Source organism: Mustela nigripes, chromosome 6 (genome assembly GCF_022355385.1).
Source record: "Mustela nigripes isolate SB6536 chromosome 6, MUSNIG.SB6536, whole genome shotgun sequence".
NCBI lineage: Eukaryota > Metazoa > Chordata > Mammalia > Carnivora > Mustelidae > Mustela > Mustela nigripes.
Genome location: NC_081562.1, coordinates 51,905,348 through 51,923,121, shown reverse-complemented (window position 1 = coordinate 51,923,121; position 17,774 = coordinate 51,905,348). Strand labels below are relative to the sequence as shown.

At 42.1% G+C, this 17,774-nt stretch overlaps 1 long non-coding RNA gene across 1 annotated transcript in view; it reads left to right on the top strand.

Annotated features, from left to right (window-relative positions):
• The first annotated feature begins 4,579 nt into the window (after positions 1–4,579).
• The window catches only part of LOC132020578 (uncharacterized), a 46,878-nt gene continuing 33,683 nt past the window's right edge, over positions 4,580–17,774 (top strand). The window contains exon 1 of the long non-coding RNA XR_009405034.1: positions 4,580–4,867. This is a non-coding gene — a long non-coding RNA (uncharacterized LOC132020578). The remainder of the gene's footprint in view (positions 4,868–17,774) is intronic.

Here is a 17,774-nt window from a genome sequence, read left to right as displayed (position 1 = left end):
GTTTGTATTTTTCTGTGTTATAGCAGTTTGAGAAACAAAAGTTGTCTTTTGAAAGAAATATCTGTGGTGATGGTAAATCATTCTCAGACTACTGGATACAAGGACAGTTTTGTTTCTCTTCTAAATCTGATTCTAGTTTAGTGTAAGTTCTACAATAAATTTATGCTATCCAAATCCAAAGGGAACATTCTCTTTGAAACATCTATCGAGAGTCGTATATTAAAGGATGGACTCAGCAAGAAGTTACTTCATCCAACAAGGTTGTGGTTCTGATTTCGGTCTTGGTTTCTGACTTACCAGATTATTGAAGTGTGATTATGCACAACCTGCATATCATAAAGATAGCATGTCCCAAAGAGTAAATAAATTTGAGTAACATGAACATTGGGAAACTGAAAATGGATTAGGTTTTGTTTTCTTTTTTTTTCCTAAAGATATTATTTATTTATTTATTTGACAGAGAGAGAGAGAGAGACCGGGAGAGAGGGAACACAAGCAGAGGGAGTGAGAGAGGGGGAAGCAGGCTTCCCGCTGAGCAAGGAGCCCAACACGGGGCTACATCCCAAGACCCTGGGATCATGACCTGAGCCAAAGGTAGACGTTAACAGCTGAGCCACCCAGCTGCCCCTGAAAATGGATTAGGTTTTAATTTGAAATCTCAAATCAATGTATTATTGTAGTAGAGAATTTTTAAGTATCACCTATACATACTGTAGAAATACATGCATGGGGCACCTGGGTGACTCAGTCGGTTTAGCAACTGTCTTCAGCTCAGGTCACAGTCCTGGAGTCCAGGGACTGAGTCCCACATCAGGCTCCTGGCTCAGCAGGGAGTCTGCTGCTCCCTCTGACCCTCCCCTGTCTTGTGCTCTCTCTCTCTCTCTCCATCTCAAATAAATAATAAAATCTTAAAAAAAAAGAAAAGAAAGAAATATGTGGGTGAATGGTCCCTGTCAAGAATACCTGTTAAGAATACCTGTTTAGGGGCGCCTGGGTGGCTCAGAGGGTTAAGCCTCTGCCTTCGGCTCAGGTCATCATCTCAGGGTCCTGGGATCGAGCCCCGCATCAGGCTCTCTGCTCAGCGGTGAGCCTGCTTCCCCCCCTCTTTCTGCCTGCCTCTCTGCCTACTTGAGATCTCTGTCTGTCAAATAAATAAAATCTTAAAAAAAAAAAAAAAAAGAATACCTGTTTAGTCTGAGAGTTTCTGGAGTGAGGGGATGTTTGTTTAATCCCTCTTGATTGTAATTTTCCATTGGACTATCTAACATGTATGTATTTGATTGTATAATTTAAATGTTCATGTCACTGAACATTAGGTAAAATTTTACTTTTATTATGGGATCAGTTCACATATTTGCAGATTAGTTTTCAGCACCTCTAGAAAGATTACCAATAAATAAACCCATGCTGTGGGGATTGAATTTTTATGAGTTGTATTGACAAGAACAAATCCATTCCACGTGAATATCAGTTAAGATTTAATGTTTTAGGGGCACCAGAGTGGCTCAGTGGGTTAAAGCCTCTGCCTTCCGCTCAGGTCATGATCCCAGGCTCTCTGCTTGGCAGGAAGCATTGTTACCTTCCTCTCGTTACCTACCTCTCTGCCTACTTGTGGTCTCTGTCCGTCAAATAAATAAATAAAATCTTTAAAAAAAAAAAAAAAGATTTAATGTTTTATTCCCCATAACAGCAACATGGAAACCAGACATTCTTGCTTTTTTATTTATTTATTTGTTTATTTGACAGAGAGAAACACAAGCAGGGGGAATGACAGACAGAGAGAGAGAGGGAGAAGCAGGCCTCCTGCTCTCAATCCCAGGCCCCTGGAATCATGACCTGAGCCGAAGGCAGATGCTTAACAGACTGAGCCCTCCAGGCATCCCTAGTATTCTTGCTTTTAAATTTTACCTTCAAAAATACAATCATCATTCAGAACATTTTAAGTTAATGAATACATGGTGATACATACTAGTGTGCTTACCTAATAATAACCCAATAGGCTATATCAGTTTAGTAGCCTTTTTGCAATATTGTGATATATTTTCAAAAGGTAGGGATTAATGATATAAAAATGGTATATACTTAGTGGATTTAGCTCTTTACATAAGCTATAGTTCTAACAGCAGAAGAAATAAAAACTCAAGTGAACATAAAGCATATGGGAAAAAAACAATCTTTCTGAGTAAATAAAAAAGGAATTAGAGGTTACGGAAGAAAGGTGAAAAATAATCCCATAATATCTTCTGAAGTTCCAGGTTCTATGGTTTTGGAAATGACCAAATACTATATGATTGCCTTACAGACCTCTACACTTTGTCAAGCAGGGTGACTCTTCTTAGATGTGAAAGATCTTCTCAAAATATTTACTCTAGAATATATTTATCCATAAATTATCCAGAAAGGAATTATAATAAACTTGGGTTTATCTTGCTTTCCAGTTATTTTTTTGACCAGTAATTTCACTTTTATGGTGTTCTGTGCTAAAAATAAGAGGTAAGTTGTTGGGAATTAAGAAAGTCACTACTGGGGTGCCTGGGTAGCTCAGGTTAAGCGTGTGCCTTCGGCTCAGGTGCTGAGCCCTGCCTTGGACTCAGGAGCCTGCTTCTTTCTCTTCTTCTGCCTACTGCTCTGCCTGCTTGTGCTCTCTATCTCTCTGTCAAATAAATAAATAAAATATTAAAAAGCAAAAAACCAGGGCACCCAAGTAGCTCGGTGGGTTAAAGCCTCTGCCTGTGGCTCAGGTCATGATCCCAGGGTCCTAGGATTGAGCCCCACATCTGCTCAGTGGGGAGCCTGCCTCCCCCACTCTCTCTGCCTGACTCTCTGCCTACTTGTGATCTTTATCAAATAAAATCTGTTTAACAAATAAATAATATAAAAATTTAAAAAACCACTATCAGTAGGAATAAGCAATCTCAACTGATATATCAAAAATTTATTCTCCCTTCAGAATCACAGTCACAACCAGGGTAAGCCTACTATTTCTGATTTCACCCCACTCAGAAACGTCTGTTACGCATTGTGCTTTGTCTTTCAGAAGTGCTGTAGGAAATTTGCTCCAATGTTTAAAACTCTGAAGTACTGGGGTGCCTGGGTGACTCACTGGGTTAAAGCCTCTGCCTTTGGCTCAGGTCATGATCCCAAGGTCCTGGGATCAAGCCCCAGAGCCCGACATTGCGCTCTCTGCTCGGCAGGGAACCTGTTCCTACCCACCTCCTCTGCCTGCCTTTCTGCCTACTTACGATCTCTGTCAAATAAATAAAATCTTAAAAAAAAAAAAATACAAACTCAGAAGTGCTGAAAATACAAAGTGTTGAAAATATAAGGGAGTTATAACACTATTGTTTTAGCTGGATATATCATTCATGTCCCTTTTTTTTTCAGATTTTATTTATTTGAGAGAGAGCAAGAGAGAAAGAAGAAGGTATGAGCAGGTTGAGGGGCAGAGCGAGAAGCAGACTCCCTACTGATCAGGGAGCCTGACACGGGACTTGATCCGAGGGTCCTGGGATCATGACCTGAGCTGAGGGCAGACACTTAAGCAACTGAGCCACCCAGGTGCCCCCACATCCCATTTTTAAGAACACTAAAGTTGGGGCTACTAGCTGTCTCAGAAGAGAATGCAACACTTGATCTTGGGGTCGAGTTCGAGCCCTATATTGGGGATAGAGATTACTAAAAATAAATAAACGTAAAGACCTAAGTATCTTCAAAAGTCTTACACTGTTGTTTTATTTGGACTTCCTCCCCAATTGTCACTTACAGGAAGACTCAAAGTCCAAATCCTAAGGAATACCAAAAATGGAATAGAAAACAAAGACAGCGGTGTGGAAATAAAAACTGGTAATAATACAGTTTGTGTTTTTTAGCATACAAATCAGCATCAAAGATTTAGTGTGGTGTATAAACACACAACTCAGATACTACATCAGGATGTTGAGGGACTAAGCAAGCTATCCTAAGTTTCTTTTGGCAAAAAGCACAAGGACTAGTGGTTAAACATAGCTTCAGGTGGGATGATCAGAACCTCAGCCGCAGTTGTTTAGTAGAGAGCTAAACATTGGTGTCTGCTGAAATAGTACACAATAATGTTAAAGGTCTAGAAAAATATTCAGCTAAGGGTCAAATTCCAAAACGGAATCTTAGCAAGAATCTTTGTTCTTTTACACATTTCTTGGCTTCTAAGAATCAAAATTTTTTTCCAGGATAAATTCTTGACAGTTTAAAACACATATGATGTTTTCACTGGAAAAGTTTTCAGTTTGTACAATATAAAACATTTTAAATTTGTACAAAACAACTGCACTCAAGGCTATGGCTTTGGGAGGCAGCTTGTTAATCACCAAGTCCTACAAATTGCATTGAAATTCTGCTGGATGCTGAACTTTAGTGGACACTGGTAACTTTGCTCCTCCATTGAAAGTAACTGTGTTTTTTTTGAAAGGGGGAGGGGCGGTCTAGCTTAAAAATTATCAAGTGTTATAATAGGTTAGAGTTTCTGAAGCTTAAAACGCTTTCTTTAGAAAGAACATCTATTAATACAGTTTCTAAGTTATGAGGGCTAAGGTCTAAAGGACAAACCAAAGGAATGACAGGGGAAGGGGATTTAGGGCTAACAGGTGGTCCCCAGACATATTGGCTGGAAGAGAGTTCACAGCTAAAGTGTCATATGTGGGTGTTACTGTGCTTTCCTCATCCATATTTTCTGTAGGGAGTCATTCTGGAACATTCATAGTTTTAGCTATGGCCATTAGAAGTGACTTCAACAGGACCTTCAGAAGAATAGCCCATCTCTTTTACTGGTTCCCCAAATCACTGACCTGCTCAAAGAATCGGAAATCCAAGTTTGTGTGGAGCCAAGGTAGAGGTAAGTTATCTCAAGCTAATTCTTCATTTCAGATACTTTTTTTTTCCTCCCTCAAGTATAGAGAAAAAATAAAGCTCGTAAGGCATTATTTAAAATGACTGAGGAGGGGCGCCTGGGTGGCTCAGTGGGTTAAAGCCTCTGCCTTCGGCTCCAGTCATGATCCCAGAGTCCTGGGATCGAGCCCTGCATCAGGCTCCCTGCTCAGCGGGGAGCCTGCTTCCTTCTCCCTCTCTGCCTGCCTCTCTGCCTACTTGTGATCTCTGTCAAATGAATAAATAAAATCTTAAAAAAATAATAAAATAAAATGACTGAGGAAAAACTGAGAAAATGAAAGCAATTTGAAGGTGAGATATTAAAAGCCATGAGCATTTCTGTAATTCAAATTTTATGCTTCGTAGTCATTTAGGTTCAAAGTTTTCTAGAGAAAGATGGAGAATCTTTAGCTTTAAAAAAATAGCTTTTATTTTCAGTGAGCCTTAATTTGCTTATACAATAAAATACCTCAGAACACATGGAAAAGAACTAATGACAGTAAGTTTCTCCTCCTAGAAAACTAAAAAGGTCAATGGACCTTATATATCTTTGGTTGGGGTCAGTTTATGCAGCATATTTTAGTTGGGATTTTTGTTTTGTTTTGGGGGCGGTTCAGTCAGGTATTGATGTGGGATTTTTAAACACTTTAAATACACTACCACATAAAGCTGTGCATTTTCTACCTACTCCTGCCTGATGGGAGTGTAGAAGAGTCAGAGGAGGGGCGAATGGATGGAGTAAATGCAAGGCAGGTGTCTGGAGCGCCTCCTGCAGGAGGAGGTTGGGTATAGCACCTCGAGCAAGGTGAGCAAATTCTCTTTATAATCCCGCTTGAAGCGGGATTAAAATTATAGTCGTGTGTTTTTGACACCCATACAGGTATGCGTTTTATGTAAGTGCTTAATGTTTTACCCTTGTCTGGTAGATTATCAAACATCATCTGATGATATGATAGATGATCCAAAACCAGATCCTCTCCTGCCCCCCTGCAAAGTAAGCTCTAGGGCCAGTGTGAGGCTTGAACTCACATCCCCTAAATCAAGAGTCACATGCTCTACCAACTGAGCCAGCCAGGTGCCCCCAGATCCTCTTTTATTTATGGGACTCCTGGGTGGCTCAATTGGTTGGACAACTGCCTTTGGCTCAGGTCATAATCCCAGAGTCTTAGAATGGAGTCCCGCATCAGGCTCCCAGCTCCATGGGGAGTCTTCTCCTCCCTCATGCTCTCTCTCACTGTCTCTCTCTCAAATAAATAAAATCTTTTTAAAAAAACATTCTAAAACAGAAATGACTGTGATCTATAAACACTAAGGAAGATATCTGATAAAGAAATCTACAAAATGTGAGGCCTAGTATAATTCAAGCATCTATTCCTTTAATATTTTATTTTATGCTTTTTTCACTGTCAAAATATGGGGAATCTAGGTTTCAAAGTTCCTCTGTTCATATATATCATCTTTCAGATATGGAATAGCATAATTCGGATGTCAGAAGCCCCAAGAGAATGTAGAAAAACCATCTTCTCTAATCCCTTTCATTTTATTTTTTAAATTTTCTTTATTGTAAGTGATCTCTACACCAAACATGAGACTCAAACTCAAAACCCTGAGATCAAAAATCACATGCTCTTCTTTTTTTTTTTTTTTAAGATTTTATTTATTTATTTATTTTTTTAAAGATTTTATTTATTTATTTGACAGACAGAGATCACAAGTAGGCAGAGAGGCAGGCAGAGAGAGAGAAAGAGAGGGAAGCAGGCTTCCTGCGGAGCAGGGAGCCCGATGCGGGGCTCGATCCCAGGACCCTGAGATCATGACCCGAGCCGAAGGCAGCAGCCCAAACCACTGAGCCACCCAGGCGCCCCATCACATGCTCTTCTGACCAAGCCAACCACACACCCCTCCAGTGGTTTCATTTTAAAGATGAGTAAATTGCCTCCAAACGGTTAAATAATGTAGCCTTCCAAAACAATTACATGGAAGGAAACAGAAGTTTATCCTACACTGTGATTGTTGATCCAGTGCCTTTGTTACGGCACCACAGTGCTAAGTGTGGTGCGTGCACATTGGAGAATGTGAACATATAAACCCTCACAGAATATTTCACACAGAGCCTTCATCAGTGGGGAATCTATCCTTAGAAAGTGTGGTGATTTATTCTTCCAAAGCAGAGCTTGCTAGCATTATTAGTTTGGAGATTAATAGCCTGTTTCCAGAAATCTTTTTACTCACAGTATGATAAAATAAAATCTTTTAATAAGATACTACCCCAATTCTAAGGAGATTATTTAAATATTTGCCTCACAGGGGCTCCTGGCTGGCTCAGTCGGTTGAGGGTCTACTCTTGATTTTGGGCTCAGGTCATGATCTCAGTGTTCTCGGATAGAGCCCCATATCAGGCTCTGCACTCAGTGGGAAGTCTCCTTGAGGATTCTCTCCCTCTCTCTCAGCCCCTCCCCCTGCTCATTGCTTGCAGGCTGGCTCTCTCTTTCTCTTTTTTTTTTTTCAAAGATTCCATTTATTTATTTGACAGAGAGAGAGATCACAAGTAGGCAGAGAGGCAGGCAGAGAGAGAGGAAGGGAAGCAGGCTCCCTGCTAAGCAGAGAGCCTGACGCACGGCCCAATTCCAGGACCCCAGGACCATAACCTGAGCCGAAGGCAGAGGCCCCAACCCACTGAGCCGCCCAGGCGCCCCTCTCTTTCTCTTTAAAATAAATAAATGTGTGCTTTACAGAATCCTATCCCCTCAAAAACAAAAACTCTCATCTTGTCTCCAATGTTTAACACAATATTTTGTATAGTAGGCAGTTAACAGCTACTTTTCTCACTGAACTGACTTACAAAGACAGCCATATGGGAACTGAATTGGATGAAATAAGAATGGATTGACTTTTAGAAATCAGCTGATCCCTTGCTCCAGCCTTTCATGTAGATCAAAGCATTGTGGCCACCTACAGAAGAAAGCTCAACATCAGGTCACCTCTTCAGGATTAAACTCCCTCTGTCACTCATCAATATCTTATGGTGTAAAGGTGCCTCAGAAATTTGTCATGGGTTCCTTACATACCTCTATCCCAACCAACCCCACATGAAAACTTAAATGGTCTCAAGGCAGGACCTGTGGTTGATATTTTAATGCTAAGTAAGTACGGGTAACTTTAGCTCTTCTCTATTTCTTCTCTATTTCCCCACCTTAGAAAGTAGTAAGTTGTACCAAAGCATAAGCTAGGAAGACATATACAAAGACAGTCACAAATATGAATTCAGTACAAATTTTAAGCACCTCATTAATCTCTGGTCTTGAAGGGAAAGAATGGGGAGATGTGTATGAGAAAGTCCACATTCAGTGGCCTGGAGCCCTTTCTGATCAAGTCGAGAAGCCTAAGCAATGTGTGAAAACCACAGAGCTCAGAAGCCTGGGCATCTGAAGGGGAGAGCACAGAACTGTGGTGACAGACTTTGCTTCTGCGGCTGAGAGTTCCATGGCTCTGAGCAAGCCGCTGGGATTTCTCATCTGTAAAGTGGAAGGATTGGACTTGATCTGAAAGATTCCTTCCAGCTTTGTAAATGCCAAGACCCTGAGATACAGGAATATAGATAAAGCAGCTGCAGAGTTGCTGAAGAGAGCAGAAAAAGGAGAAGTTTTCTGGAAGTCAAACAGCATGTCCCCATGTCACTCATCCACAGAAACAGGGCTGCATCAGGAATCGTCCATATATCTGAGAACTTACGTGAAATCCTAAGGAGCTTACATATCAAATGCATACAAGCTCTTTTTTGAAACAAACATGAGATCTAGACTCTCCATACGTAAAGATGAGCCTCAGCCTTTAGGCTCCTACATGTTGAAATTGGCCTTGTTTTGAGATGAGTCTCAGGGAAGGAAGGGTACCAGGGGGCTCTTTCATACCAAAGATCTCCTCTGGTCCTCCCTCTCACCTTTTTGCCCCAGGTTGTAGCAGGCAGCTCAGTGAAATTTGGTGGCTGAATGAAAATCTCTTGCTTCCTATGGGGAGGCAGATGTGAGCACATCTGGAATACCCAGAAAACCACCAGCCTCCCATGGCAAAGAAGACAAAGGGGAGAGCTGCTCACCAGACAGCACCCCATTTGTGCCCAGTGTTCCCTAACGTCCTCATGGGCAGCCCTAGAGGAGGAGCCCTAATGAGGACACCGCTCCCGGCTCGCAGGTGAAGAATAGAGAGTAGGCTGTGATCTCCAGGTAGCATTTACCTTCTGCCATCAGTGAGGGAACAGGCGGGCTGACGGACAAGATGACATCACAAAATCTATAAGGCCTATCCTGTACTCGGTGATCTACGAGAATCAAACTCTCTCTGATTCTAAGCGAGGGGAGCAAGCTCAGGACCCGTCTGACACTACTATCACTGTCAAAGGCTGCTCGTCTTCCCTCTGCCTGCCACACCCCCTGCTCACGCGTGCACACACTCTCTCTCTCGCTCTCTCTGTCTCTCTGACAAATAAAATCTAAAAGAAAGAAAAATATACTGGACAAGGAGACAGAAGACAGGAAAGGGTGTTTCACTGATGGTACCAAAGTCTGATTAGAATTCTCAGACTCAAGAGATAAATAATAAACCCAGCTCTGAAGGGCCTGAGATCATCAGAGTCCAGATGGAGTACAAAATTGATGCCGTCAGAGACAGAGAGGCCTTGAGCAGGTTAAGGCTCCGGGGTCTTAGATATGCATGTTATTACTGAGGCAGGGGGCCCAGGAGACGCAGCCAGGGTCTTGGGCAAATTTCAAAGACCTCCAAATTGTCCTTGTTCATTCACCCTCAGCCTCGTGTAGACAGACCTGTAGACCATACAATAAGGGATTCCTCACACCAGAGCGATCGTGGGATGTCTCCCCAAAGAAATGGTAGGTCGTACAGGACTGGAGCAGGAGAAGGTTGGTGATTAGGGCAAATGGAGATGAAGCAACATTCTGATAGGCACAAAGCAGGGCTATGTGTAGAGGGATCAGTGCTGGGTCTGGAATGTGAAGTGGTCCCAGGCTCCTATGTCCCTGGAAACCACAAAGTGAAGGTGACTGTGGAATATCATGGCAGGAACATCCTTATCTCAAGTTGTGCACCTGGACTGGAAGTTAAAGTTCCCTTGTTGTGTCAAAGTGACTTAGACCTTCTAGGCAGAATTGTGATGTTTCGTTCTTACCGGTCTTATTTCTTATCAGCAAAATTTCCCACGCTGCCTAGCTTGAGGGATTTTTCTGGGGGCATTATGACACGTTATTAATGGCAGTGTGGGAGAAACATTAGCAATTATCTGTTTATCTTCCCAGACTGATGAATCATAGGAGAGAGTTTAACTTTCCCAGTCCAAGCGACTTTGTACTATCTCGTTAGAAATTCTTCCTCTATTTTTCAGTAGTCTCCCAATACAATTTTACATATAATGGAACATTTCAGATAACCTGTCACTTCCACTTTCCACACTTCCCCCAACCCCAGAGCCACTCCCGTTCCCATTTGGATATGTTGCTCAACTCTGGTTGACCCTTTATCACGGGAATTCCCTTGCCGTAGTTCAGGAGTCCTATTTATTGTTTATTTTGTTCACTCCTTCCCTATAGTGGACAACATCTAGTAGCTTTCTGTAACAAGGGCTCATGAAAGGCATTTCATGTTTCATCTTCAGAAATTCCCCAAGGAAGGGCTTTGAAATTGGTCTTTTTAAGATTATTTACTTGGGGGTGCCCGGGTGGCTCATTGAGTTAAGCGTCTCCCTTCAGATCATGTCATGATCCCAAGGTTTTGGGATCGAGTCCCACATCAAGCTCCCTGCTTAGCGAGGGGTCTGCTTGTCCCTCTGCCTGCTGCCCCTGTTCTCTCTCTTTCTCTCTCTCACAAATAGATAAAATCTTTAAAAATAATAGTAGTATTATTTATTTGGGGCGCCTGTGTGGCGCAGTCAGATTTTGGCCGGGATTGTGGTCTCAGGGTGGTGGTCTCAGGGTCGTGAGATCAGGCCCAAGCCTGGCCTTGAACTCAGTGCAGTCTGCTTGGGACTCTCTCTCCCACTCCCGCTACCCTTCACCCCTCCCTTTCACCCCTTCCCCTCCTGGTGCACACAAGTGTTCTCTCTCTCTCTCTCTCTCTCTCTCTCAAATAAATAAATATTTAAGATTATTTATTTAACTAGACACTCACTGGGCCCTTTCAAACTGGAAACACATGTCTTTCAGTTCTGGGAAGATTTCTTGCATTATTTCTTTGAGAATTCCCTACCCTCTGAGTTTTCTATTCTCTTTAAGGTTATCAGCCTCTTAGATTGATCCTCTAGCAGTTTCTCTCCTGGACCACCTCTTTGACTTTTCGTCCTGCATTATCCTAGCAGCTGGTTGTGGGCTCCATGGGGATAGAAACATGTTTTACTCGTTACCCCCAGTCCCTTTCCCAGGACCAAACAAGTTCTGGGAAATTACCTATAAACCTAAGAAACTTTAGAGGGACCAAAATTGCTTATTTTCAGTTTTGGAAGCCTTAGTTATGTAATTACTTAAGAAAAACAGAAATATCAGGAAATAAAGAGACTGAAAAGTAATGAACAATTTATTGTAGCCTCTTCTGACTCATAGCACCTGGGTTGGACTGCTGTTTGCTTTTCATTTATTTTTATTTATTTATTCTTTTCTATTTGAAAGAGATAGAAAACAAGCAGGGGGAGTAGCAGAAGGAGAGGGAGAAGCAGGCTCCCTACTGAGCAGGGACCCCAATGCAGGACTCGATCTGAGGACCCTGAGATCGACACCTGAGCCGAAGACAGACACTTAACCAACTGAGCCACCCAGGCATCCCTGCTGTTTGTTTTTGTGCATGCTGTGAAGAAAGACCTGGTGAAACATTATTTGAGAGGTAGTGGGATGTTAAGCTGGTTAAGAGAGCAGATTTTTTTGTAAGTATGTTACTGAATTATTTTTAACAAAGACCATTGCTGATTATAAAATTAAGTGTTCATCAATTTCATTAAAAGGAACTGAGGGGCATCTGGCTGGCTCAGTCAGTGGAGCATGTGATTCTTTTTTTTTTTTTTTTTTAAGATTTTATTATTTGACAGAGAGAGAAATCACAAGTATGCAGAGAGGCAGGCGGAGAGAGAGGAGGAAGAAGGCTCCCTGCTGAGCAAGAAACCAGATGCGGGGCTCGATCCCAGCACCCTGGGATCATGACCTGAGCTGAAGGCAGAGGCTTAACCCACTGAGCCACCCAGGTGCCCCTGGAGCATGTGATTCTTAATCTTGGGGGTTATAAAATCAAGCTCCACACTGGGTGTAGAGATTACTTAAAAAAAAATTTTTTTTTAGGGGCGCCTGGGTGGCTCAGTGGGTTAAGCCGCTGCCTTCGGCTCAGGTCATGATCTCAGGGTCCTGGGATCGAGTCCCGCATCGGGCTCTCTGCCCGGCAGGGAGCCTGCTTCCCTCTCTCTCTCTCTCTCTCTGCCTGCCTCTCCATCTACTTGTGATTTCTCTCTGTCAAATAAATAAATAAAATCTTTAAAAAAAAAAAATTTTTTTTTAAAGAGTGTATCCATTCATTTGACAGAGAGAGACACAGCAACAGAGGGAACACAAGCAGGGGGAGTGAGAGAGGGAGAGGCAGGCTCCCCTCCGAGCAAGGAGCCCGATGCGGGATTTGATTTCAGGATCCTGGGATCATGACCAGAGCCAAAGGCAGATGCCCAACAACTGAGCCTCCCAGGCATGCCGTCAAAAATAAAATCTTTAGGGGACACCTGGGTGGCTCTGTTGGTTAGGTGGCTGCCTTTGGCTCAGGTCATGGTCCCAGGGTCCTGGGATCGAGCCCCGCATCCGGCCCCTTGCTTGGCGGGAGCCAGCTTCTCTCTCACCCTCTGCCTGCTTGTGCTCTCTCTCTCTGTCGAATAAATAAATAAAATCTTTAAAAAAGAAAATAAATAAAATAAAATATTAAAAAAAAAAAAAAGAAAGAAAGAAAGGAACTCTCAGGATCGTGAGATCGGGCCCAGTGTCAGATTCCCTGCTCAGCACAAAGTCTGCTTGAGTTTCTCTCTCCTCTCCCTCAACCCCACAGCCTCCTCCCCGCACTTTCTCTCTCTCCAAAACAATCAATAAATCTTTTTTAAAAAAAAGGAACTGAAGTCTTACCTATTTTGTAAAGTTGGTCACCAGAAAATTAGTTCTTTTTTCTTTTCTTTCTCTTTTTTCCAGGAAATTAGTTTTAATTTTGTTTGTAGAATGTAGACAAATGTATGTAAAAGTAAGAAACCAAATTTATTAAACAATCTGAAATTCAGACTTATTAATTCAAACTGACTTTGTATAATGCACACAAAAAAAGTGTGAATATACATACGAACACACACACACACACACATCCACACATATATAATTATAGGTAGAAAGCTTATATCAGACTTCTAAATATTGCTACTCCTGGGGAGTGAGATTGGAAGTTGAAACAGGGAAAAATGAGGAACTTTTCTTTTTACTCCATATAGGTTTTTTTTTAAATAAGGAGGGAGTTTTTTTAAAGATTAATTGATTTATTTGAGAGAGAGTGCACATGCATATGATGGTGGGGGTGGAGAGAGAGATAAGCAGAGTCCTCCCTGAATGGGGAGGGCTACTCGGGGCTCCATCCCACAGCTCCGAAATCATGACCTGAGCCAACATCAAGAGTTGGATGCTTAACCAACTGAGTCACCCAGGCAACCCTAAAAAAGATTAATTATCCAAAGCTAATGAGAACAAAAAACTAATTAGGAAGTCAAAATCTTTTGCAGGATGGATTTCAATTCAGCACATTCTATGGTTGGCAGCACACTCACTAGTCATTGATGTAGTCCACCATGAAAGATTCTGTGGTCAGTGAGTTTAGAAGCACTACATACCATGATCTCCTTGGGGACACCCAACATAAATTAGCATGTTCAAGTTCTGCAGTAAACTACTTAACTTTATTGAACCACTTTTTCATTTCATTTTGGCTTCAGTGTATTTACTTTGTCTTTCTCTCTCCCCTCCCTCCCTGCCTCCCTTCCTTTTTTCTTATGTTTTATTTTTTTTTAATATTTTATTTATTTATTTATTTGACAGAGAGAGAGAGATCACAAGTAGGCAGAGAGGCAGAGAGAGAGAGGAGGAAGCAGGCTCCCTGCTGAGCAGAGAGCCCGATGCGGGACTCGATCCCAGGACCCTGAGATCATGACCTGAGCCGAAGGCAGCAGCTTAACCCACGGAGCCACCCAGGCACCCTCTTCAGTTTTATTTTTATTTAAGTAATCTCTACACCCAACTTGAACTCTTGACTCTGGGATGAAGAGTTGCATGCTCTTCTGACTGAACCAGCCAGGTACCCCTAATGTCTTTTTCTTTCTTTCTTTTTTTTTTTTTTTTTTTTAAGATTTTATTTACCTGACTGAGAGAGAGAGATCACAAGCAAGCAGAAAGGCAGGCAGAGAGAAGAGGGGGAAGCAGGCTCCCCGCTGAGCAGAGAGCCCGATGCGGGGCTCGATCCCAGGACCCTGGGATCATGACCTGAGCTTAAGGCAGAGGCTTAACCCACTGAGCCACCCAGGCACCCTCCCATTGTCTTTTTCTTAATAGAATAGACACCAGTAGACACCAAGAACATAGTCAGACTAAAAGGAGATGTGGTGCAGGGTGTGGGTCCTGAAAGATAACAGAAATGGCATAGTGTGACCCAGACACTTCTATCGCCAAACATCATCTAGAGGGAACACATGTTGGAAAATGCTTGCAGATTCTGACTTTTCTTCTGTAACTAGAAGCTTGAAACTCCTACAAGTCACAAGATTGATTCTAAGTGGGTACATGATTTGAAGACCTCTCTCCTGTGTTCTTCACATTATCTTTAAAAATATGTTAGTTCTGGGGCACCTGGGTGGCTCAGTGGGTTAAAGCCTCTGCCTTTGGCTCAGGTCATGATCTCAGGGTCCTGGGATCGAGGCCCGCATCGGGCTCTCTGCTCAGCAGGGAGCCTGCTTCCTCCTCTCTCTCTGCCTACTTGTGATCTCTGTCTGTCAAATAAATAAATAAAATCTTTAAAAAAAATATATGTTAGTTCTTAGGCCAGTAGTAATCCGACCAGCATTCACCCGGCAAGAGGGGAGGAAGATTGACTGGAAAGGACCAGGAGAGTTGACGGAAATGTGTTAGAACTTCACTGGGGTAGTGGTTACACAGGTGTGTACCTCAGAACGTGGCCAACTGAACACCTGTGCATTTCCTTGTATGTAAACTCCAGCACAAGAATGTTAACTCAGAAGAGATTTTAGATCAGAGCAGCATTGTGATGAAGAGCGCCGGTGTTAGAACCAAACCGGCTGGGTTCATAATCCCACCCCACCATCTTCCACATGTGACCTTGGTCAAGTTCCTCAGTCTGTCTCTAAAATGGGTAGCGTCATAGTACCTCCCTTGGAGGATTATTTGTGAGGACTGAGTGAGTTAATAGAAATAATATATTTATATCAGAAACTGGCAGAAAAGTACTCAATAGATGTTAGTTTCTACTTCTTGTTATAAGTATATATGGTGCATTTAGAAAAGCTGCTAATTTTTGATCCCTTAAAGAAAAAAAGAAAGTGTGTTGTAGGTTTCCAGACTGGAAGCCTAGATACATGTGTTAAATATGAATGTGGTGTTTCAGTTCTCTGGTGTTCTGTTACTATTCCTGCCAGCTAAAAGAATATTGAGGTCATTACTGAAAAGGGGACACTGGAAAAAAAAAAAAAAGAGAGAGAGAGAGAGAGAAACGAAATAACTGATTGCAATAGGGGTGTTATATAGTTTCTGGAGAGTTTACATTAAAGTCTTAAAATAGATGGATTTCAAACGTCTGTGAGCCCAGCAACAAACGCCAAAATAGACAAGTGGGACTACATCAAAGTAAAAGTTTCTGCACAGCAAACTATTGGTAGAGTAAAAAGGCAGTCTATGGAATGGGAGAAAACGTTTGCACACCATATACTCCATAAGTAGAAAATTTCCAAAATATATAAGGAACTCCTACAACACAATAGCAAAAAAAACCTAATAACCTAGTTTGGGGATGGCCAAAGGATTTGAATAAACATTTCTCCAAAGAAGACATACAGATGGCCAACAGGTACATGTAAAGGAACTTGATATCATTCATCCTCAGGGAAAAGCAAATCAAAACCACAATGAGAGGGGCGCCTGGGTGGCTCAGTGGGTTAAAGCCTCTGCCTACTTGTGATCTCTATCTGTCAAATAAATAAATAAAATATTAAAAAAAAAAACACAATGAGATACCACCTCCCATATGTTAGGATAGGCATTATCAAAGAGATTAAAAAAAAAAAAAAAGTGTTGGGGCGCCTGAGTGGCTCAGTGGGTTGTTAAGCCTTCGGCTCTGGTCATGATCTCAGGGTCCTGGGATCGAGTCCCACATCGGGCTCTCTGCTCAGCGGGGAGCCTGCTTCCCCCACTTCTCTGGCTGCCTCTCTGCCTACCTGTGATCTATCAAATAAATAAAATCTTTAATTAAAAAAAAAAAACAAGTGTCGGTGAGGGTGTGGAGAAATTGGAATCCTTATACTCGATTGGGGACACAACAAGACCACATAGAAAACAGTAGGAATGGGTGCCTGGGTGGCTCAGGCAACTGAGCCTCCATCTGACTCTTGGTTTGAGTTCAGGTCATGATCTCAGGGTCGAGTGCCACATCAGGCTCCACAGTCAGTGGGGAGTCTGCTGGAGATTCTCTCCTTCTGTGCTTCCTCCCCACCCCTGCACTCACACACACTCTCTCTCTTTCTGTCTCAAATAAATAAATCCTTACCCCCCCCAAAAAAATAGGAAAATAGTATGGAGGTTTCTCAGAAAGTTAAAATAGAACTAACATATGTTGTAGCATCCCAAGTCTCAGTATTTATCCCCTCCAAAAGTGAAATCAGGATCTCAAAGAGATTTTGACACTCCCCCAGTCATTACAGAACTATTCACAACAGCCAAGATATGGAAACAACTCAAATGTCCACTGACAGATGAATGGGTAAAACACACATGTGGTATATACATAGGATGGAATATTATCTAGCCTTTAAAAAGAAGGAATGGCAATATGTAACAATGTGGATGAATCTTAAGTATATTGTACTAAGTGAAATAAACCAGTCACAGAAGGATAACTAATTCATGATTCCATTTCTGTGAGGTATCTAAAATAGTCAAACTCATAGAAGCAAAGAACAGAATGATGGTTGCCAGGAGCTTGGAAGAGAGAAAAGGAGGAATTGCTAGTCGATGAGCATAAAATTTCAGTTATGCAAGATGAATAAATTCTAGACATCTGCTGTACATTGTCCCTATAGAAAATAATCCTGTACACTTAAAATCTATTAAGAGGATAGATCTCATGTTAAATGTTTTTACTTACCACAATAAGCAAAAAATTTTTAGGTTTACTTATTAAGTAATTGACCCCAACATGGGGCTTGAACTCACAAGCCCAATATCAAGAGTCACATGCTTTCCTGACTGAGCCAGCCAAGCACACCTAAACAAAAATTTTTAATGTATTATTTAAGGTTTTATTTATTTATCTGAGAGAAAGAGAGAACACACAGGCAATGGGAGGAACAGACAGAGAGGGAGAGGGATAAGCAGCCTCGACAGGGATCATGGAGCCTGACACAGGGCTCAGTGCCAGGACTCGGAGATCATGACTGGAGCTGAAACCCAAAGTCAGATGCTCAACTGACTGATTCACCTGGGAACCCTCCAAAAAAGTTTTTAAGATTTATTTACTGGGATGCCTGGGTGGCAGTTAAGAATCTGCCTTCAGCTCAGGTCATGATCCCAGGGTCCTGGGATTGAGAGCCC